The sequence below is a fragment of the Hypanus sabinus genome, unplaced genomic scaffold, assembly GCF_030144855.1.
Source record: "Hypanus sabinus isolate sHypSab1 unplaced genomic scaffold, sHypSab1.hap1 scaffold_860, whole genome shotgun sequence".
In the NCBI taxonomy this organism is placed as follows: Eukaryota; Metazoa; Chordata; class Chondrichthyes; order Myliobatiformes; family Dasyatidae; genus Hypanus; species Hypanus sabinus.
Genome location: NW_026781712.1, coordinates 62,648 through 82,519, shown reverse-complemented (window position 1 = coordinate 82,519; position 19,872 = coordinate 62,648). Strand labels below are relative to the sequence as shown.

Here is a 19,872-nt window from a genome sequence, read left to right as displayed (position 1 = left end):
TCGATGACTTTTAGAGGAAGGGGTATCTATGGTCCACATTGTCAAGGTGTTAGTTTACCAGCATACAAAGACGCTGCCGGAGGAACTCAGTGGGTCGGGCAGCATCTGTGGAGGGAAATGGGCCGTCAACATTTCGGGCCGAGACCCTCCCTCTGGATTGTGAGTGGACGGGAAATAGTCAGAGAAAAGAGGAGAGGGGTGGGGATGGGGCAAGAGCTGGGGAGTGAGAGGTGGATCCAGGTGAGGGGGAGGTGTGAAGGTGGAAATAGTGACAGGGGTGGGAGGTGAGTGGTTGGAGCAACACGGGATACAGAAGATGGAAATTAATTCCATAGGGGATGAACAAAGAGGTTAGAGAGTATTTGTTATAGAGAGTGCAATAAAGGTTCACCAGACTGATCCCTGGGATGGTGGGGTCATCTTATGAAGAAAGATCAAATGTGATAACCCTTTCATTTAGAGAATCGAGGACTGAAAGGTGAACGCATTAAAATGCACAACATCATTCCCGGTTGAACCAGGGATCCCAGTCTCTGAAAAAGGTCGTGGACTGTCCGAGTCTGAAATGTCTCCACTCCGAGGGCGGTGAATGTTTGTAAATCCCCACAACAGAGGGCGGTGAAGACTCAGTGATCGTCCTCACATAAAACAGAGAACAACAGATGTGTGGAGACCAAAGGGAATCGAGGAAATGAGGATCCGGCAGAAATATGTGGTTGAGAAGGGAGAACAGCCACTATCTTGTTGATGGTTAGAGGGGCTGAATGGCCTTCTGCTGCTGTTTTTCACTTAATGTTTCAGTGTTCCTGATCGGTGATGCCGGAGGAATATAAATAGAAATTAGTGTTTATAGACATAGTCTGATTTAAATGAAACTTGCACATTTCTGGTTTGGGTCTGAATTGTGTTTCGGACCGCGATGTGAGTCGAAACTCTTAACTTTGAGAGCTCTGTGACCTGGGGCTAGAGGGAACGGGACCGGGGAAGATATGGTGGGAAAAATTAAATACGTATCTGGTTTAAGTTTGGAAATAATAAAATAATATGGGAAATGCGACGGTGGGCAGGGCAGTGTGTGAAGGGAGGGTTGCCGTCACCGGATCACGTGGGAGGCCCACCACTCGTCACGTGATCCCGTTTTACCGCAGATCGGAAGCATCTGCGGATTTTTCTGAGGCCCCGCCCACCGCTCGATGACGCAATTAACACATTGCGCATGCTCACATTCCCGGGCTAGTCCGTGCTGTTTTTTTCTTTCTTTGTGAAAGCGGGTCGGCGGTGAGATCGGGATGCGGAGGGGGTTCTCGCCGTCTTGGACGGGGTGCCGAAGACACTGCGGGGCAACACCAAAAATGTTCTTTCGGTGAGTATTGAAGCCGGTCCCGATCGGGGAGTTCTGACGTTGGGTAGTGAGTTAACTTTCCCGAACTCGAAACAAGAGAAAATCTGCAGTTGCTGGAAATGCGAGCAACGCGCACAAAATGCTGGAGGAACTCAGCAGGCCGGGCAGCATCTCGGAGAAGAGTACAGTCGACGTTACCGGCCGAAACCCTTCGGCAGGACTGGAGAATGAAAGGTGGGGGAGGAGAAGGGAGAGAGAAACACAAGGTGATCGGTGAAACCTGAAGGGGGAGGGGATGAACTTTCCCGAACTGGCGGCCTCGCCTCGCTTCCTTCACAGAATCTGCCGGGGTCAGTCCGGGTTGTGAGACCTTCACAACGAACCGTCTGAGATGAGCCGCCGCTCAGCCCCTGTTGTTCTGGTCCTATTAGCAGGATGACGTAAAACATATTTCCATATTGTTACTGACAGAGAAATGTATAATTTGTGTTCCGTGTGTTAACTGAATGTACTTGCCTGTGATGCTGCCGCAGTGTTTCTCTGTTCCTGTACCTTCCCGTACTTGTGCACTTGGCAATAAATTCAACAGGTCCTGCGAAAATTCGGTGAGATTTGATTAGTGATAATCAACTTTGCAGCTCGGTCGGTGGAATGTTAATGCAGACACTGTTAAATGCAAAACCCTGAACAGTGTTAATGATCAGAGGAATCTTGGAGTCCGAGATCATCGCTCCCTGAAAGAAACCGCACAGATTGATCGGGTGGTTAAGAAGGCAAATGGTGTGGTTGTAGCGGTGTGCTACAGGCAGCGCTAAAATAACGACACGGGAGTTGGTAAACTGCAGTCAAAGATAACTTTATTCGAACTCAACAGCCTTGCCTCAACCCGCCCCCCGTGGGCGCGGATGCTCCAAAAGACACGTACTCACAAACCCCCGTAGGCTATCTCCCTTAGCCGGAACGCTGGCTAATTGTGAGCCGGTTCGGGTGTGCCAGGAAATGGGTCGCCACGTGGTTGTATTTATCATTGAGTTCAAAAGTCGGGAAGTTCTGTTGCAGCTTTATAAGATTAATTAGGCCACATCTGGAGTGTTTTATACAGTTGTGGTCGCTATCATTCTCTGAAGGATATCGGGGCTTTGGAGCGGGCGCAGAAGAGGTTTACCAGGACACTGCCTGGAATAGAGGGCCTGAGCTACAACGGGAGGGTTAGGGTTAGGCCACATCTGGAGTGTTTTATACAGTTGTGGTGGCTATCATTCTCTGAAGGATATCGGGGCTTTGGAGAGGGTGCAGAAGAGGTTTACCAGGACACTGCCTGGAATAGAGGGCCTGAACTACAACGGGAGGGTTAGGGTTAGGCCACATCTGGAGTGTTTTATACAGTTGTGGTGGCTATCATTCTCTGAAGGATATCGGGGCTTTGTAGCGAGTGCAGAAGAGGTTTACCAGGACACTGCCTGGAATAGAGGGCCTGAGCTATAACGGGAGGGTTAGGGTTAGGCCACATCTGGAGTGTTTTATACAGTTGTGGTGGCTATCATTCTCTGAAGGATATCGGGGCTTTGGAGCGGGTGCAGAAGAGGTTTACCAGGACACTGCCTGGAATAGAGGGCCTGAACTACAACGGGAGGGTTAGGGTTAGGCCACATCTGGAGTGTTTTATACAGTTGTGGTCGCTATCATTCTCTGAAGGATGTCGGGGCTTTGGAGCGGGTGCAGAAGAGGTTTACCAGGACACTGCCTGGAATAGAGGGCCTGAACTACAACGGGAGGGTTAGGGTTAGGCCACATCTGGAGTGTTTTATACAGTTGTGGTCGCTATCATTCTCTGAAGGATGTCGGGGCTTTGGAGCGGGTGCAGAAGAGGTTTACCAGGACACTGCCTGGAATAGAGGGCCTGAGCTACAACGGGAGGCTGGACAATCTTATGTTGTTTACTCTGGAGCCGTGCCGGCTGGGGTGAGACTGAATAGACGTTTATAAGATTACCAAAGGATTAGAAACAGTGTCTCAGAAAGTTTCTGACTAACCACATGATCAATGCCTCTCATAAACTTATATACCTCTTTCAAGTCACCTCTCATCCTCTGTGACTCCAAGGAGAAAAGGCCGAGTTCACTCAACCTATTCTCATAAGGCATGCTCCCCAATCCAGGCAACATACTTTTAACTCTCTTCTGCACCCTTTCTAAGATTTCCACATTCTTCCTGTAGTGAGGTGACCAGAATTGAGCACAGTGGAGTGTGACCAAGGTCCTATATAGCTGCAACAAAAACTCTCGGCTCCTAAACTCAACACACAATTAATAAAGGTCAATGCACGGTAGACCAAAGAGTCAACCTACATATCAGACTTGAGTGTCCTATGGACTCGGATCCCAATATCCCTCTGATCCTCCACACTGTGAAGAGTCTTCCCATTAATGCGAAATTCTGCCATCATGTTCGACCTAACAAATTGAACAACTTCAAACTTATCCGGGTTGAACTCCATTTGGGACTTCTCAGCCAAGTTTTGCATCCTTTCAGTGTCCCACTGTGACCTCTGACAGCCCCGCACACTATCCACAACACTCCCAACATTTGTGTCATCAGTAAATTTACTAACACATCCCTTCACTTCCTCATCAAGGTCATTTATAAAAATCACGGCGATCAATGGTCCCAGATATAAGTATACTGTAAATTTTTATTATTTTGTTTTTTTTTTCTTCTATATCATGTATTACATTGAAATGCTGTTGCACAGTTAACAGATTTTACACCACATGCTGGTGATAATAAACGATTATGAATCTGAGTGGATAGACAATGCTATTGTCCTGGGGATTGAAATGTCTAATACACTTAAGGTGAGACCAGATGTAAGCGACGTTTGTGTCTTTCCACAGAGTGTTGGGAGCTGGACCCTCTGCCTGGGGTGGGAGACCCCACTAGTTACGTGATCCTGTTTGCCCCTCCGATTTATCCGCAGATGTACAATCTCTTCACGCATGCTCACTGTTTCCGGGTGGGTGGTGTTTTCCTTTCTGCTCAGCCTTCAATGTTTAACGTTCAGTGAGTTTTGTTCATAGTAACAATTAATAGAAATGTTTGGTTCTCCTTTTTATTGTTTATCGGCTTCATTATCTTTGATGTTAAAGTTAGACATGTGATGAGAGATTTATTGGAAGAAAATCCCCAAATGGAAGCAAACCATGACTGAAGACGAGTGAAACAGCCCGAGGATTGAGAACATCAACTGGAGAGAACCCAAATGACTTGGAGATTCCATTGATATAGTCAGGAGAAAGTTTGGTGAGTCTCATTTACTCAAACACTGGTCCTTTAGACATTACATACCTGTACAAAGGAAGGTAGGAAATAGTTGGAGTGAGACTGAATGTGCCCAGAAGAACCAGTTATGCCTCTGTCAGACCCAGTTCCAATCACTCCAGGTCTGGTAATGTGCTTCCAGCAGCCCAGCCCTTTGAAACCACTCCCATTCCCTCACAGTGGTCACTCAGTTCAAGATCTCTCATCCTCTGATGTAGCTTTTGGTCAGTTCTGAGTGGGGAGAGGGAAAGAGAGGGGAGTGTTTATACTGACTGTCTTTCAAAAACAGTAATTGTTTGAACTTGCTGCAAACTCTCTCCCCATACCCTGTACTTTCTCAACTAAATTATTGACATAGATGACAAGGAGCAATGGGTGTAACCCCAGGGAATGTCACTAAGCACGGGACTCGAGTCCAAGAAACAGGCTGTCACCATAACACTCTGCCTCCCACCAATCGTCTGTTTGCAGACTCTGGGGCTCTGTAACAAACTCAATGTTAACAGGAAGATTAGTCAGTGATTAAGATGATGAGGGAATTGTGGCCTCCTGAAAGGACACGTGAGCTGATCTGTCTGATTCATTGGACCAGATCCACCCTCGATGATAACGTAATTTACCTCTTGCCCATCCACCCAGGTCATGTTACTTCTGATCACCCACAGTACCCCAACCACCCTCTGTCCCGCCAGTGGCTCCAAACCCTTCTGACCATTCACCCCACACCGACTCACTGACAGGCCCCCTTCACTCACATCCACCCTCCCAAGCTGGAGGGGAACCACAACAAACTGATCCCGCAATCCCGACTCGGGCGCAAATCTAAAAGACTGGAGAACCCGGTGGCTCCAGCTGTCTGGATCGATCCAAGCCCATTCCCACTGCAACCGGCCCTCGATTTACACAAACCCGAGATTAACTCTTTCCTCACCGCTCTGAACATGAGAAACACCAGCATCACCTGGGGTTGGCATTCCACTGTGATTTGCTGTTGGTCCTCGTATGCTGTGAAACTCCCCACTGTTGGACATGTAGACCAGAACCGTATACGTTAAGACTCCCCACTGTCAGATATCTTGACCAGAACCGTACGTGTTAGAGCTCCCCACTGTCGGATATGTTGACCAGAATCATACACAGTAAATGTCAAGGCATGGAACCATAATCCCACGGTGGATTTGTTCAGTGACATGTGAACATACGTGATTAACGACCCTGCAACTGGGGACTGAATAAATAGTTAGCCTAACAATTCTAATCAGACACACCATCTTCTCACCTTTCTCCCTCATCCCTGTCTACGTACCCCGTTTCCCTCACCACTCCTCCTCACGGTCCCTCTTCATCCTCCTGCCCTCTACTCCAGACCTCCCTTTTTATTCAGTCTCTCCCTCGCCATCTCGCCTCTCCCTCACCCCCTTCCATATCATCGCCCCCTCAATCATTCTTGCTTCCTCCCCACCTCTACGCTCCCCTTCACTCTTCTCTATCTGCCTCAGTGACACTGCTACTTGACCATTCTCTCACTCTCTTTCACCTTCTGCCTTCCCCTCTCCATCTCCCCCTCTCTCATGCACCCTCTCACTTCAATCAAATTTGTCTCTCTCACTCAGTCACCTCCACCACTCTGTAACCTCCATTTCCAGCTCTCATCCTCTCTTCCTCTCTCCCTGCATCCCACCCTCCCCCTCTCTCAAACACTCTCCCTGCCTGCTCCTGTATCCCACATTGTCTTCCCCTCTTTATCACCCTCTAAATCTACCACTCATCCCACATGTTCTCCCTCTTTGCTCCCTGTCAGTCCTCCTCCTCACCCCCACCAACCCCATCACACCCCGTGCTCACCACCTCATCCGATACAGTGGTATGTAAACAGCTGGGCACCACTGGTCAAACATTCTGTTACTGTGAATAATTTAGTGTGTAGAAGGTGAACTGATCTCCAAAAGTCTTAAACACGAAACATTCTTTTCAACACTTTAAGCAAGATTAGTGTATTATTTCTGTTTTGTACAATTTTAGAGTGGAAAAAAAAGGAAAGGAGCACCATGGATAAGTTTGGGCACCCCAAGAGATTTGAGCTCTCAGATAACTTTTACGAAGGTCTCTGACCTGAATTAGCATGTTAGGGCTATGGCTTGTTCACAGTCATCATTAGGACAGGCCAGGTTATGCAAATCACAAAGCTTTATAAATACCCTGTCTCTTCAAACCCTGTTCCAACAATCAGCAGCCATTGCCTCCTCTAAGCAGCTGCCTAGTACTTGAAAAGTTAAAATAAATGATGCTCACATAGCAGGAGAAGGCTATAAGAAGATAGCAAAGCAATTTCAGGTTGCCGTTTCCTCAGTTCACAATGTAATTAAGAAATGGCAGTTAACAGGAACAGAGGAGGGCAAGTTGATGTCTGGAAGACCAAGAAAGCTTTTTGAGAGAACTACTCGTAGGACTGCTAGAAAGGCAAATCAAAACCCCCATTTGACTGTAAAAAAAATTCAGGAAGATTTAGCAGACTCTGGAGTGGTTGTGCACTGTTCTACTGTGCAGCGACACCTGCACAAATATGACCTTCATGGAAGAGTCATCGGAAGAAAACCTTTCCTCCGTTGTCACTACAAAATTCAGCATCAGAGGTTTTTCTCACATTGAGGGAGAGTTTGTTTTCTTGACACCAGACAGATGTTGTTCAGACCTCAGACAAAGTCAGCAATCAAATGCTTGAGCATGGTGCGATAAATGTGTTGAGCTGTGGAAATCATGATCCAAGAAGCATTGTAGGAAAGTCAGATAAGCCCAGGGCATGGAATTACGATATCGTAGGCATTACTGGGAATTGGTTGCACCCAACAGTCTGAGGGATTTAGAGGAACAAATTTGTAGAGAGTTCACAGACTACACCAAAAAAACAAAAGTTGATATAGTAAGTGATTTTAACTTTACATGGGACTCCCATACTGTAAAAGGACTAGATGAGGTAGAGTTTGTCAAATGTGCCTCAAGCAGTACGTAAAACATCCGGCGTAGAAGTGTGCAATAAGCTGTTGGGAAATAATCCAGGGCTGGTGACAGAAATTAGTGTATGGGAACACTTCATGTCTAGTGATCCTAATGCCATGAGATTCCAAGAAAATATGGAAAAACAGAGGCCTGGACTTCTCTTGAGATTTTAAATTGGAGAAAGATCAATTTTATGGTCTTTGCAAGGATTTGACAAGTGTGGATTGGAACAGGCTGTTTTCTGGCAAAGGAGTACTTGGTAAGTGGGGGTTCTTCAGAAGTGAAATTTTGAGTGTGTAGAGTTTGCATGTGCCTGCCAAAATAAAAGGTGAAAGGTAACTGGTGCAGGGAACCTTTGTTTTCAAGAGATATCGAGGCCCTGGATATTTTGTTCATCTAAATTCCTCAGGCTGTTGGGTGCTACCAAGACACATTAATGACTACAATATCATATTTCCACACCCAGAGCTCATCTGACTTTCTTTAGTTGTCTTCTCTTCGTTTCTAAAAGCTTATTTAACCTCTCTTTGGCTTTTATGTTGGTTTTGGATTCTCATTTCAGCCAAGGTTGAGTCCTCCTACCTTTCCAATGCTTCCACTTCTTTGGGATGTGTCTATCACTCAGCTCCCGGGTTGCTCCCAGAGACTCCAGCCATTGCTGCTCCATCATCACTTCTACCAGGTTCCCCTTCCAGTCAAGTTTGGCCAGCTTCTCTGTCACAGAAACATGGAGAAGGTCAGAACAGGAACATGCCCACACTTGGCGAACAGAATGGTGACCTATACAGGAGACAAAATAGATGGGGGAGGTTTTAAATAGTAGTTTTGCATCTGTATTTGCTCAGGAGATGGACACAGAGTCGATAGAAGTGAGTCAAAGCAGCATCAACTTCATGGACCTTGTACACATTACAGAGGTGGAGGTGTTTGCTGTCTTAAGGCAAATTAGCATGGATAAATCCCCAAGGCCTGACAAGTTGTTTCTCAGGACCCTGCGGAAGACAAGTGCAGAAATTTTCGGGGTCCAAGCTCAGATATTTAAATCATCCTTAGTGACAGGTGAGGTACTGGAGGATTGGAGGACAGCCAAGGTTGTTCCGCTGTTCAAGAAAGGCTCTAAGGATAAATGAGAAAACTTTATGTTAGTGAGCTTGACATCAGTAGTGGGAAAAGTATTAGAATATATGTGCAGGAGCTGGATATGTAAGTATTTGGATAGATGTGGACTGATTAAGGATAGACAGCATGGTTTTGTGCATGGTAGGACATGTCTAGCCAATCTTATAGAGTCTCTGGAGGAAGTTTTCAGGAAAGTGGATGAAGGCAAGACAGCTGATTTTTTCTCCATGGGAACTTGACAAAGTCACATATGGGAGGTTGGTCAAGGAGGTTCTGTCACTCAGCATTCAAGATGAGATAGTAAATTGGATGAGGCAATGGTTTTGGGAGATATTTAAGGAAAGGTACGCTGCAACCGGTGTTTCTCCAGTTAACGGACGATTTCCCTCCATGCCTCTCTGGCATCATGGGCAACCGCGTACGAGGCAAGTTACAGCAGTGGTTCCAAAGAAATCAGCAGCCCGTAACCCAGCTCCCCTGGAAAGTGTCCAGGGGAGCTGGCTGGATTCAAACTCAGGTTCATCCTGAAGTCCGGCACGGTTGCCACTGTGCCACCAGCCAGATCCGGACATTTCTTTTCAATATTGTTATTGATTTTCTTACATAAAAGAATACCGAGTAACTTAAGTGTGTGTGTATATATATACACTATATAATAATATATATATAATATAAATATAATATATATAATAATCTATAAAAATGATAAAATGGTACTAAATACAGTATATTAGAAACTGTATATTAGAAAAAATCTAATCCGCTACCAACAAAAAGCTGCTTGGTAAAAAAAAAGAAAAAAAGGAAAAACATCCTTATCATTATAAATAAATAGATGATAATATTAGCCAACATCCGTACGTAACAACAAATCAAATGCTTTGAAAATAATTCAAAAATGGTCCCCATTATGTTTGAAAGTCTTTGATTCAGAAATTGAACACCAAATCTGTTCTAAATTTAAGCATGATGTAACATCACGTAGCCACTGATCAGGTATTTCCAAAATCATATCTTGCCCTCCAACATTACCAAATAAGGCAGTCAAAAGATTAGGCTTAAAATTAACCTTAAAAAGTGCAGAAAAGGTTTGAAATACTTCCTTTCAGTATTTTTGAAGTCTCGGCCATATCCGAAACATATGAATCAATGAAGCTACTCCATAGTTGCATCTGTCAAAATAGGGAGACATATCTGAATAAAAACGAGAGAGCTTATCCTTAGTCATATGGGCCCTATGGACTACTTTAAATTGTAGGAGGGAATGGCAGGCATATAACGATGAAGTATTAACCAATTTAAAAATTTCATTCTAGATGTTGAAGTCTGCAAATCTTGTTCCCAGAGATTTTAATTTTGTCTAAAGGAACATTTCTCATTCTCAACAGCAAGCCACAAATATTGGATATTGAACCATTCTGAAAAGGTTTCAGATTAAAAATTACATCTAATAAATTTTTATCTGGACTTTTTGGAAATGTATGCAATTGAGACTGCAGAAAGTCCCTAATTTGCAGACATTAAAAAAAAAATAGGTTTTTGGTAAGCTCTATTTAGCTGAGAATTGCTCAAGCGAAAAGGCTTCCTCCAACTAACAAATCCTGGAAACAGTTAATACCTAGTCTATCCCATTCTTTAAAAACTACATCAATCAAAGAAGGGTTAAAAATAGTTAGAAAAAATAGGACTTGATAGCAAATGTCTCATTAAAACAAAATATTTTCTAAATTTTATCCAAATCCTCAAAGTATGTTTAACTACCAATCTGTCAGGTAGTTTACTTAAAGATAAAGGAAGTGAAGATCCAAGAAGAGAAATAATAGAGAATTTATGAACAGAATTAGCTTCTATAGAAACCCAAACAGGACAGTCCTCATGGTTAATATAGTATGACCAAAATGTGAGGTTCCATATATTGCCTGCCCAGCAATAAATCATAAAATTTGGTAAAGCTAAACCTCCATTCTTTTTTGCCTTTTGAAAATGAAATTGATTTTGTCTAGAAAGTTGATGTTTCCATATATAGGAAGATAGGGGAGAGTCAAGAGAATCAAAATAGGATTGAGGAATAAAGATGGGTGAGGCCTGAAAATGGTATATAAATTTAGGTAAGATTCATTTTAATAGAATTGATTCAGCCAATCAACGATAATGAAAGTGGCAACCATTTTGAAAGTGTCCTTTTAACGTAACTCAATAGAGTGAAAAAATTCCTTTAAACAGTAGCTTATAAATCTTAGTAATTATTACAGCAAAATTGATTTCTTATAGATTTAAAAGCAAGGTTAGTATGAATGGGTACCAAATTATTCAAAGGAAGAAGTTCACTCTTACGTAAATTTAGATTATATCCTGAAAATTGGCTGAAACAAGAAAGTAAAGAAAGCACAGAAGTTTTGACATTAGAAATATAAAGTAGTACGTCATCGGCATAGAACAAAACTTTGTGACTAATACCTCACCTTAATATCCCAGTGATACCGTGAGATACTCTAAAGGCAATAGCTAAGTGTTCTAAGGCCAGATCAAAGAGCAATGGACTCAAAGGGCAACCTCAAAGGACCAGACTGGATTTATTAAAGATTAATATTCTCATTTCCCTATTCGTCTTTTATTAAATGTCATTTATTCTCCTTCTAAAGAGACATTGGAATGTGTGACATCCTTAGATGCTGAGAAGGCCTTTGATTGGGTTGAATGGAATTATCTATTTAAAACATAAGAAAATTTAATTTTGGGCCTGATTTTATTCAATGGTTTAAATTATTTTTTTTATATCCTTCTGCTCGGGTTTTAACTAATTCTCAGAATTACAAGCCATTTATCTCCAATGTTGAACTAGACAAGGTCAGGAGATATTTACATGGCATTAAGTCTATGGCACTTTAAATTAATAGTACATAAAAGAAAATCCCAGCTGTATGTCAACAAAAGCTACTTGCGTGAGAGTGTTTCAGTTACTGTGGAGCCAGGCACCCATGCAGCTCAAGGGGAATGGGGAATACTACCAATGGAGAGAGTCAAACTGAGCCAAGTAACAGGCTGGAGATGGCAGAAATGCCCCATACTTATAGAGCATCAGAGAGTTTGATGGTCATTCCAGATACCAACACTGTGACCAGTTAGAAGATGATTTCTCTCTCCAGCTTGCGTTGAACCATACTGTAACAGTGTGAGCTCATCTGAAATGTTGTCCTTCACCCACTGATGAATTTTTAAATCTTTACAGGTTAAAAATGACAAGGAATTTGTCTATGGAAATTCAAACATAGCACCCCAGTTTTGCTGTCTCGGTCTAGATATTTAAGAAGTGGAGCAAGGGATTTACTCGATCATCCTTCCTGCTCATACTGTGGAGAGGGATTCACTTGGTCATCTGACTAACTGGCACGCCCATCATTTTACACAGGGGAGAGGCCATTCACCTGCTCAGACAGTGGGAGTGCATTCACTCGGTCATCTCAACTGAAGGTACTTAAGCAAGTTCACACTGGGACAAGGCCATTCACCTGTTCTGTGTGTGAGATGGGTTCAGTCGGTCATCCCACCTGTGGACACACCAGTCAGATCACACTGGGCAAAGGTTGCTCAACTGCTGAATTTGTGGGAAAGTATTCACTCAGTCATCTGATCTAATGGCTCACCAGCAAGTTCACACTGGAGAGAGGCCATTCACCTGCTCAGACTGTGGGAAGGGATTCACCCGGTCATCTCACCTATTGAGACACCAGACAGTTCACACTAGGCAGAGGCCATTTACCTGCTCAGACTGTGGGAAGGGATTCACTCGGTCATCCCATCTGAAGGTACATCAGTTAGTTCACACTGGGGAGAGGCCATTCACCTGCTCAGACTGTGGGAAGGGATTCACTCAGTCATCACACCTATTGAGACACCAGACAGTTCACACTAGGCAGAGGCCATTCACCTGTTCAGACTGTGGGAAGGGATTCACTCGGTCATCCCATCTGAAGGTACATCAGTTAGTTCACACTGGGGAAAGGCCATTCAGCTGCTCAGTCTGTGGGAAGAGGTTCACTCGGTCATCCAACCTGAAGTTACATCAGCGAGTTCACACTGGAGAGAGGCCATTCACCTGCTCAGACTGTGGGAAGGGATTCACTCAGTCATCTAAACTGAAGTTACATCAGTTAGTTCACACTGGGGAGAGGCCATTCACCTGCTCAGAATGTGAGAAGGGATTCATTCGGTCATCTGACCTACTGGTACATCAGCGAGTTCACACTGGGGAGAGGCCATTCACCTGCTCAGAATGTGGGAAGGGATTCACTCGGTCATCTGACCTACTGCAACATCAGCGAGTTCACACTGGGGAGAGGCCATTCACCTGCTCAGAATGTGGGAAGGGATTCACTCGGTCATCTGACCTACTGAGACACCAGTCAGTTCACACTGGGTAGAGGCTGATCACCTACTTAGACTCTGGGAGGAGATTCTCTCGGTCATCTCACCTTTATGTGCATCATTGAGTTCACACTGGGGAGAGGCCGTTCAACTGCTGTGAATGTGGGGAAGGATTCACTCTGTAATCTAACCTTGTGACACACTTCCGGGTTCAGACTGGAGAGAAACTTTCAATAAGCTGCATGCTGCATATTTGTTCATCACCATTGCTAAATGTAATTTCAAGAGTGACTCGTAAATTATTGCTGCTGATCACCACACCCAGTTCTGCACCCTGGTCACTGGGCATGGGAGGAGTTTCTTCTGCTGCACATTCACCTTTAATGGACTGGAGTTTAATATTCTGGATATGAGAGAAATAAGTCAGTTTTATTTAAAACTGTCTCCAGTACTTGGTGAATTTATAACACACCTAGCGTACAGTAGAGAGCCAACTCAGGCTGGCTGGATGGTGCCAGTGACTCTGTTCCAGGACAGTCATTTTCATTTTTTCAACTTTTTTATTGATTTCCAGTAAAAAATATACAAATCAGTGGAAAGGTTTAGCAAACAGAGAATACAATAGACATATAAAGAGCAATAAAGAAAAGTATATATTGTCAAAATCAGATAGGTTTAATGTTATGCAGTTATATATACAGTATAATAAAAAAAAAACACAACTCCTCTTAACAAATCGTTAAAAAAATTGGAAAATTTTATTTATATGCAGGAAAACAACACTAAACTAAATTGGAACAAAAAAAAGAAAAGAGAAGAAAGATTGGGCAGTCCAATTGAGGATAAAATTAGAAGAAAAACAAAGAGAAATGCAACCTTCCAGTCACCTCCAAACTTTCACGGATAAGGAGTTTCCCGAAAGAGAATAAAGAAAAAATAAATTAAATCATATGAAAATATTGAATAAAGGGTGACCAGACTTGCTCAAAATTAAAAGATGTATCAAACGTCCAGCTTCTAATTTTCTCCAAGCTCAGATATGACATAATGAAGGTGAGCCAATAGAAAACAGTAGAGGATTAGATTCTTTCCAATATAACAAGACAGTACTCCTAGTCAGTGAAGTTGAAAAGGCTATCACATGCTGAGCGGAAGCAGATACTCTGCCTATTTCCTCTGGAATAATCCCAAAAATTCCCGTAGGAGAAATTGGGTTGAACATCCACATCTATAACTTTAGACAATATTCTAAACACATCTCTCCAAAAATTATTTAAGCTTATACATGACCAAAACTTATGAGTTAGAGCAGCTACCTCTATGGTATATCTGTCACAAATAGGGCTTATATTAGGAAATATATGCACCAATTTATCTTGGCCCTATGTACTATCTTAAACTGAATAGAGAGTCAATTTAGGCCTGCTGGACCCTGCCAGTGATTCTGTCCCACGAATCCTTTTAAATCCTCCCCTGTTGTTCACCTCGTGTTCCCCCTGTAGGATGGGTTCCAAACAGTCACCACTCTGTGGGTGAAAAGGTTCCCCTTGAATTTTCTCCAGACAGTTGAGCTGGCTGCAGTTCTGTCTGAGATGTTCTTTGCCCCTGAAATCTCTGAGCTGAGGAAGAATGACATTTGGATTTACTCTCCTTATTCATGGCTCATTTCCTCATTATGGGTCATTTTCCGTGCTTCTAAAGGGTTGTTAGAAGACATCACTGTTCTCTAAAGACTGAAAGCAGAATGCGAAAACATTGGTTGGATGTTCAAAGGAGCAGGGTCAGAAACTAGAGGTGAGTCTGCACAGGGCAGAGTTTGGGGCTCTGGACGATGGTCGATGTAAGAACGTATCACAAAGAGAAGGAAATCAGCAGCTGGGTGTGGCAATAAATGACAGAGTAGTAACATTTGGAAGCTGATTGACAGAGAAAATAATTTGTCTGACCAATGACACAAACAATACCTGTGGTGAGGTGCTCCACTTGTCAAGGAACGTGTGTGTTCAGAATTGTTATATCTATTGAGGGATTTGCTTGTTTATCCTGTAATATTATATCCGGATGGTTATTATGGATTGTCCTATCTGTAATAATGTATCGATTATCATATATATATATACTGTGAGATTTTGACTAAGTGGATCAGGCTGGAAATAATTGTACTGTGGCGGCTCATTTCCTAGCGTATGCGAACCGACTCACAATTAGATAGCCTACGGGGGTTTGCGAGCACAGAGCTTTGGAGCCTCTTCGCCCTGGGGGGCCGGTTGACAGAGGCTTAAAAGTGAGGCTGAAGTTTTCGAATAAAGTTTTTTCCTTCGACTGCAGTTACCGACTCCGTGTCGTAATTTTAGCGCTGCGTGTAGCACACCGCTACAATTGGTGACCCCGACGGTCCAAACGATTTTTGGACCAGAAATGACCGACGCCGCCTCTGTTCATGCGGTTTCGTTGAAACTGCCGGGTTTCTGGACACAGCGCCCGGACCTATGGTTCCAGCAAGCCGAAGCCCAATTCCACGTTCGCCGGATCACCTCAGAAGACACCCGCTACTACTACGTGGTGGGCTCCCTCGACCAGGACACAGCTGCCCAGGTCGCGGAGTTCGTACAGTCGCGGCTCATTTCCTAGCGTATGCGAACCGACTCACAATTAGATAGCCTACGGGGGTTTGCGAGCACAGAGCTTTGGAGCCTCTTCGCCATGGGGGGCCGGTTGACAGAGGCTTAAAAGTGAGGCTGAAGTTTTCGAATAAAGTTTTTTCCTTCGACTGCAGTTACCGACTCCGTGTCGTAATTTTAGCGCTGCGTGTAGCACACCGCTACAGTACCTTAATTAGGTTAACATGGTCATTCATCCGTTTGTATTTTAAAGCAAGATTTTGGTGAATGATATTTGCCACTTGATTGCAGCTGCATAATTAATCAGATTGAGTTCAACTGCCGCAGGATCCTGGAATGTGTTGGATTGTGTCTGGTTTCTCTTAGCATTTTCTGCATTGATTGCCTTGTTTGTATTGTATGTATTTTTGATTTTTTTCCCCGCTTTTGTTAACCACCTTGTCCTGTATTTCCGCAAGGAATCCTTCTGTTTCTGGGAAGAGGTCTCCAACTCTCAGTCAGGTGCTCGATATTTCCTTTTCACCATCTCATCTGCTCAGATCATTGGGATGTCTCCCATGGAGGGTCATACTCATTCCACTAGTTCATGTTTTCTTCCACAGTGATGATTCGTTTTTCTGAGGTAGCTTCTCATTTAAGTTTCCTGGTCTGTATTTCTTATCACAATTGCATATACATATATGGAGTGCTGAATCATGTTCAAATTCAATTGTAATCTAAGATGATGGCGCGACGGAGCTTGCAGCGGCCATTCCGGAGCAGATTATCAGTTATTTGTCAAGCGGGGTGCCGTGCGCCATCATAATCGGGTGAAAAACGGACGTGGGAGCACGGAGGAACATCTGGAAATCTCCAGAAGACCACTTTCGTTGCTGCTGCTGCTGTGAGGTCCGGGACTCAGCTGGGAAGAACAGGCACCCAGTCTTCGGAGTCGCGTTGGCGGGGCCGTCTTAATACGCTCGGCAGAGGATGGTGCTCGGAGAAGCTGTGCCGGAGGGGATGGTCGGAGGCTCGCTTCGCCGGACATGGAGTCCGCTGCGGTCAGGTCTCTTTCACTGTGTGCTGTGTCTGCGAGGCTGAGTCGGGCGGCGCCGTGGAAGCCCTTCTGCCGCCTGCGTGGGATGGCGAGTCTGTCGGGACCCTGGGGACTTGTGGAAACTCTGTGGTGGTTTCTGTTGAACTTATAGTCCTTTAACATCTTTGGACTACTTTTACTGTGCCCATGGTCTGTTTTTTTAATGAATTATGCTATTGTTTGCTATTGTTTGCACTGTTGTAACTATGTGGTTTTGTGCAGGTCTTGTAGCTTTAGTTTTTGGTCTTGTTTTGTCTGGTAGCTTTGGAGCTCCTTTCCGGGGAACGTGCTAAGATAGTAACGCGATATTAATACGCAGCAGCCTCTCCAGACTCTGGATTGGGGATTGCCAAACGTTATGTGGATTTTCCGGTGTAGTCTGTTTTGTCCTGTGCTTTTGTGATATCATTCTGGAGGAACGTTGTCTCATTTTTTTAACTGCATTGCATTTGTGGTTTCTAAATGACAAACTGAATCTGAATATAATAACGTGTTTTGATTTACTTTGTTTATTTGTGCGTGGCTCATCGGAGGATGTTGTCCTTTCTTTCATAAGTAGTTGTGTGTTGTGTGTGTTGTTTGTGCTGCTGTTCTTTACAACCCGGCTTGGAGAAACCTTGTCTAGTTTGTCGGAGTGCATGTGTATTATTAAATGACAGTAAACTCGACTGGAGTTAGCTAGGCCACACCAGCCTCCGAGAAAAACATAGACTGACTGCCCAAACCATGTTCAAACAAAAGAAAGGTGAGGAATCTCAGAGTCTATATCCTCACCTAGACAGCCAGTGCCCAGGCAGGAATCAGGTCTGGACAAAGTTTTCCCGTCTTTGTGACTCCTTTCCTTGACGGCACTCCTTCTAACCGTCATTCACGCTCTCCCTCCCTCCGAACATTATTCACGACCATCACCCTCGCTCTGTCTCTCTGGCATCGAACCGCCATCCCTACGGATGAAATTCACTAATATAAGGCTACAGGGCTGTATGTTGCTTAAGCTTTGGGAGATTGTGGATTTCTGCGTTTTCCACGAAATAATATCGTGCCTGTCACTTCTGTTCCTCAGAACCATAATACAGCTGCGCAAATGAGATGAGTTTAAACCGATGAACAATAAGTCATGAAAATAAACATTGTGAACTAACTCCTTTGTTCTGCTAAGATTTCACACACCTCTCTGCTACTAGATATAAAGAGCAGCATTATACTTGTACCTTAAGAGTTCCACGCATGTGGACTCTCCGTGATAGCATGTTAAATAGAAGATTTGCCAACTGAACTTGATTCTTCAACATCTCTGACAATTTGCCTTAGCTAAGCAGGATGCCAACAAAATGGTTTCGGACGATGGAGTAACTGTGGGTGGGAATGGCAACTTCGAGTTAGCTACCCGTTGGGTGATCCGCTTTGAGCCTCCTGGCCCATGACCGGGTAGAAAGGACGGCATCGGCAAGATCAAGTCGGAAGGACCGCAGCATTGTGTGAAGTATTGTGGGAATTAAGGACGTGAGGATCCGGATCCTAGTCCCACCCAAGATGTTTTCCGATTAGTAAACAAATCCAACGAGTATAAATAAGTCTTCAACAGGCGAACGGAACGAAATGTCGTTCACGCTTGTGCTTGCGACTGACCGTCTTTCCTTTGCAGGAGCAGGTAAGTAGATTGAAGGCGGATGGGAAGCAGTGACAGTAATGTTGATCAGGAATGCGGGGGAGAGAGTTTCCTGTAAACATAATGATGAAAACCAGGTAAGTAGATTGAAGGAAGATGGTAAGTAACGATAGTAAAGATTGCTGACAGAAATGCGGGGTGAGTTTTCTCTGTAAAGGTAAAGAAAAACAATGAGTAAGTTGCACCGGCAGATGGAACGAGTAAAGAAATCCCGGGGAGAGCCGCTGGTGCCGCCAGTCTCCACTGCTGATGATGGCTAGTTGGAAAGTGGAAATACTAGACATGTGATTCCTTTTACCAGTGACTTGTGTGGTTGGACACAAGGACGGTGGCTCTATGGGAGTCTTTTGAGATAAAGAAAATTAAATATTTTAAACGAGATACCGTTAGAGGAGACGGAGACACTGCGCGGGATTTAATAACGTGTTTTGATTTATGCAATTTACTTTGTTATTTTGAGCCTGATCAACGGAGTATGTTGTCTTTGTTTTCCTAAGTACCTGTGGGTTGTGTGTGTCCTGGGTCAAACCTTGACTTGAGAAAAGGCTGGTGGTAGCTGAGCGACATCAGTCTCCGAAACCAATAAATAGACCGACTCTGCAGAAGACGTCGGAACAGAAGAACCGGGAGGTGTCTCAAGGCTTATATCCTCACCGAGAGAGTCTGAGAGAGCCCGAGCCCGCCCCAGATTCAGATCTGATCGATGTTTTAATGTTCGCAGAAGCTGTACGACAGAATCAAACACCCTGACCCGTCTGATAATGCCCAGGCAACCGAAGCCGACGAACAGAAGGGGGATAAGGACAAGACAAGGAACTATCCAAGGAAAGATGAGCTTATTTTGAGGGTCGCCTGTCCACTGGCGGAAGTGATTAAAATTCAAATGGGACATGAATATAATTTGCGTATTTAACCCGGAAACGGGAAGCGAATCAGAATAGATCCTGTTACACAATATCCAAAAGAAAATGTTTGCCCCGTCGCGGTAATCCGGCCGTGGGCTATGTCCGAGGTGCAAGCTAAGGGACAAATTTGTAAGATTTATAACCCCTTGCCTGGAAATGTTCAGATGTTATTGAAAGTGGTGTGTGGGACCGACTTGGACGGCAGTACAAGGAAATTTTGAAGTCCCCAGCGGAATAAAGTGAGATACAATAATGATGGAGATAACGTTACTAATGGAAAGTGGTTAAAGGGCACCGTGTAAGGCTGCCATTATGGGGAAGCCATAGTGACTCTGAAGAGGTTGCCAGGTGCAGACAAAAAACATGAGAAAATATGACTGACTGTGCTTCCCGTTTCCTTGACAGCTGGGAATCATCTGCTGGAATAGACTTGCAGGACAACTCTGCATTACCGAGCAGAC

The 19,872-nt window shown here is 44.1% G+C and overlaps 1 long non-coding RNA gene across 3 annotated transcripts; it reads left to right on the top strand.

Annotated features, from left to right (window-relative positions):
• The first annotated feature begins 1,226 nt into the window (after positions 1-1,226).
• LOC132390326 (uncharacterized) lies at positions 1,227-16,762 on the top strand. 3 transcript variants are annotated; one of them, XR_009510869.1, is made up of 4 exons: positions 1,227-1,363; positions 4,237-4,642; positions 12,006-12,247; positions 16,221-16,762. It is a non-coding gene; the product is annotated as an uncharacterized LOC132390326 (long non-coding RNA). The 3 variants fall into 3 exon arrangements; XR_009510870.1 differs by lacking the exon at positions 1,227-1,363 and having other exon boundaries at positions 4,076-4,642; positions 16,221-16,384; positions 16,484-16,762; XR_009510868.1 differs by lacking the exon at positions 1,227-1,363 and having other exon boundaries at positions 4,076-4,642.
• Positions 16,763-19,872: the final 3,110 nt, after the last annotated feature.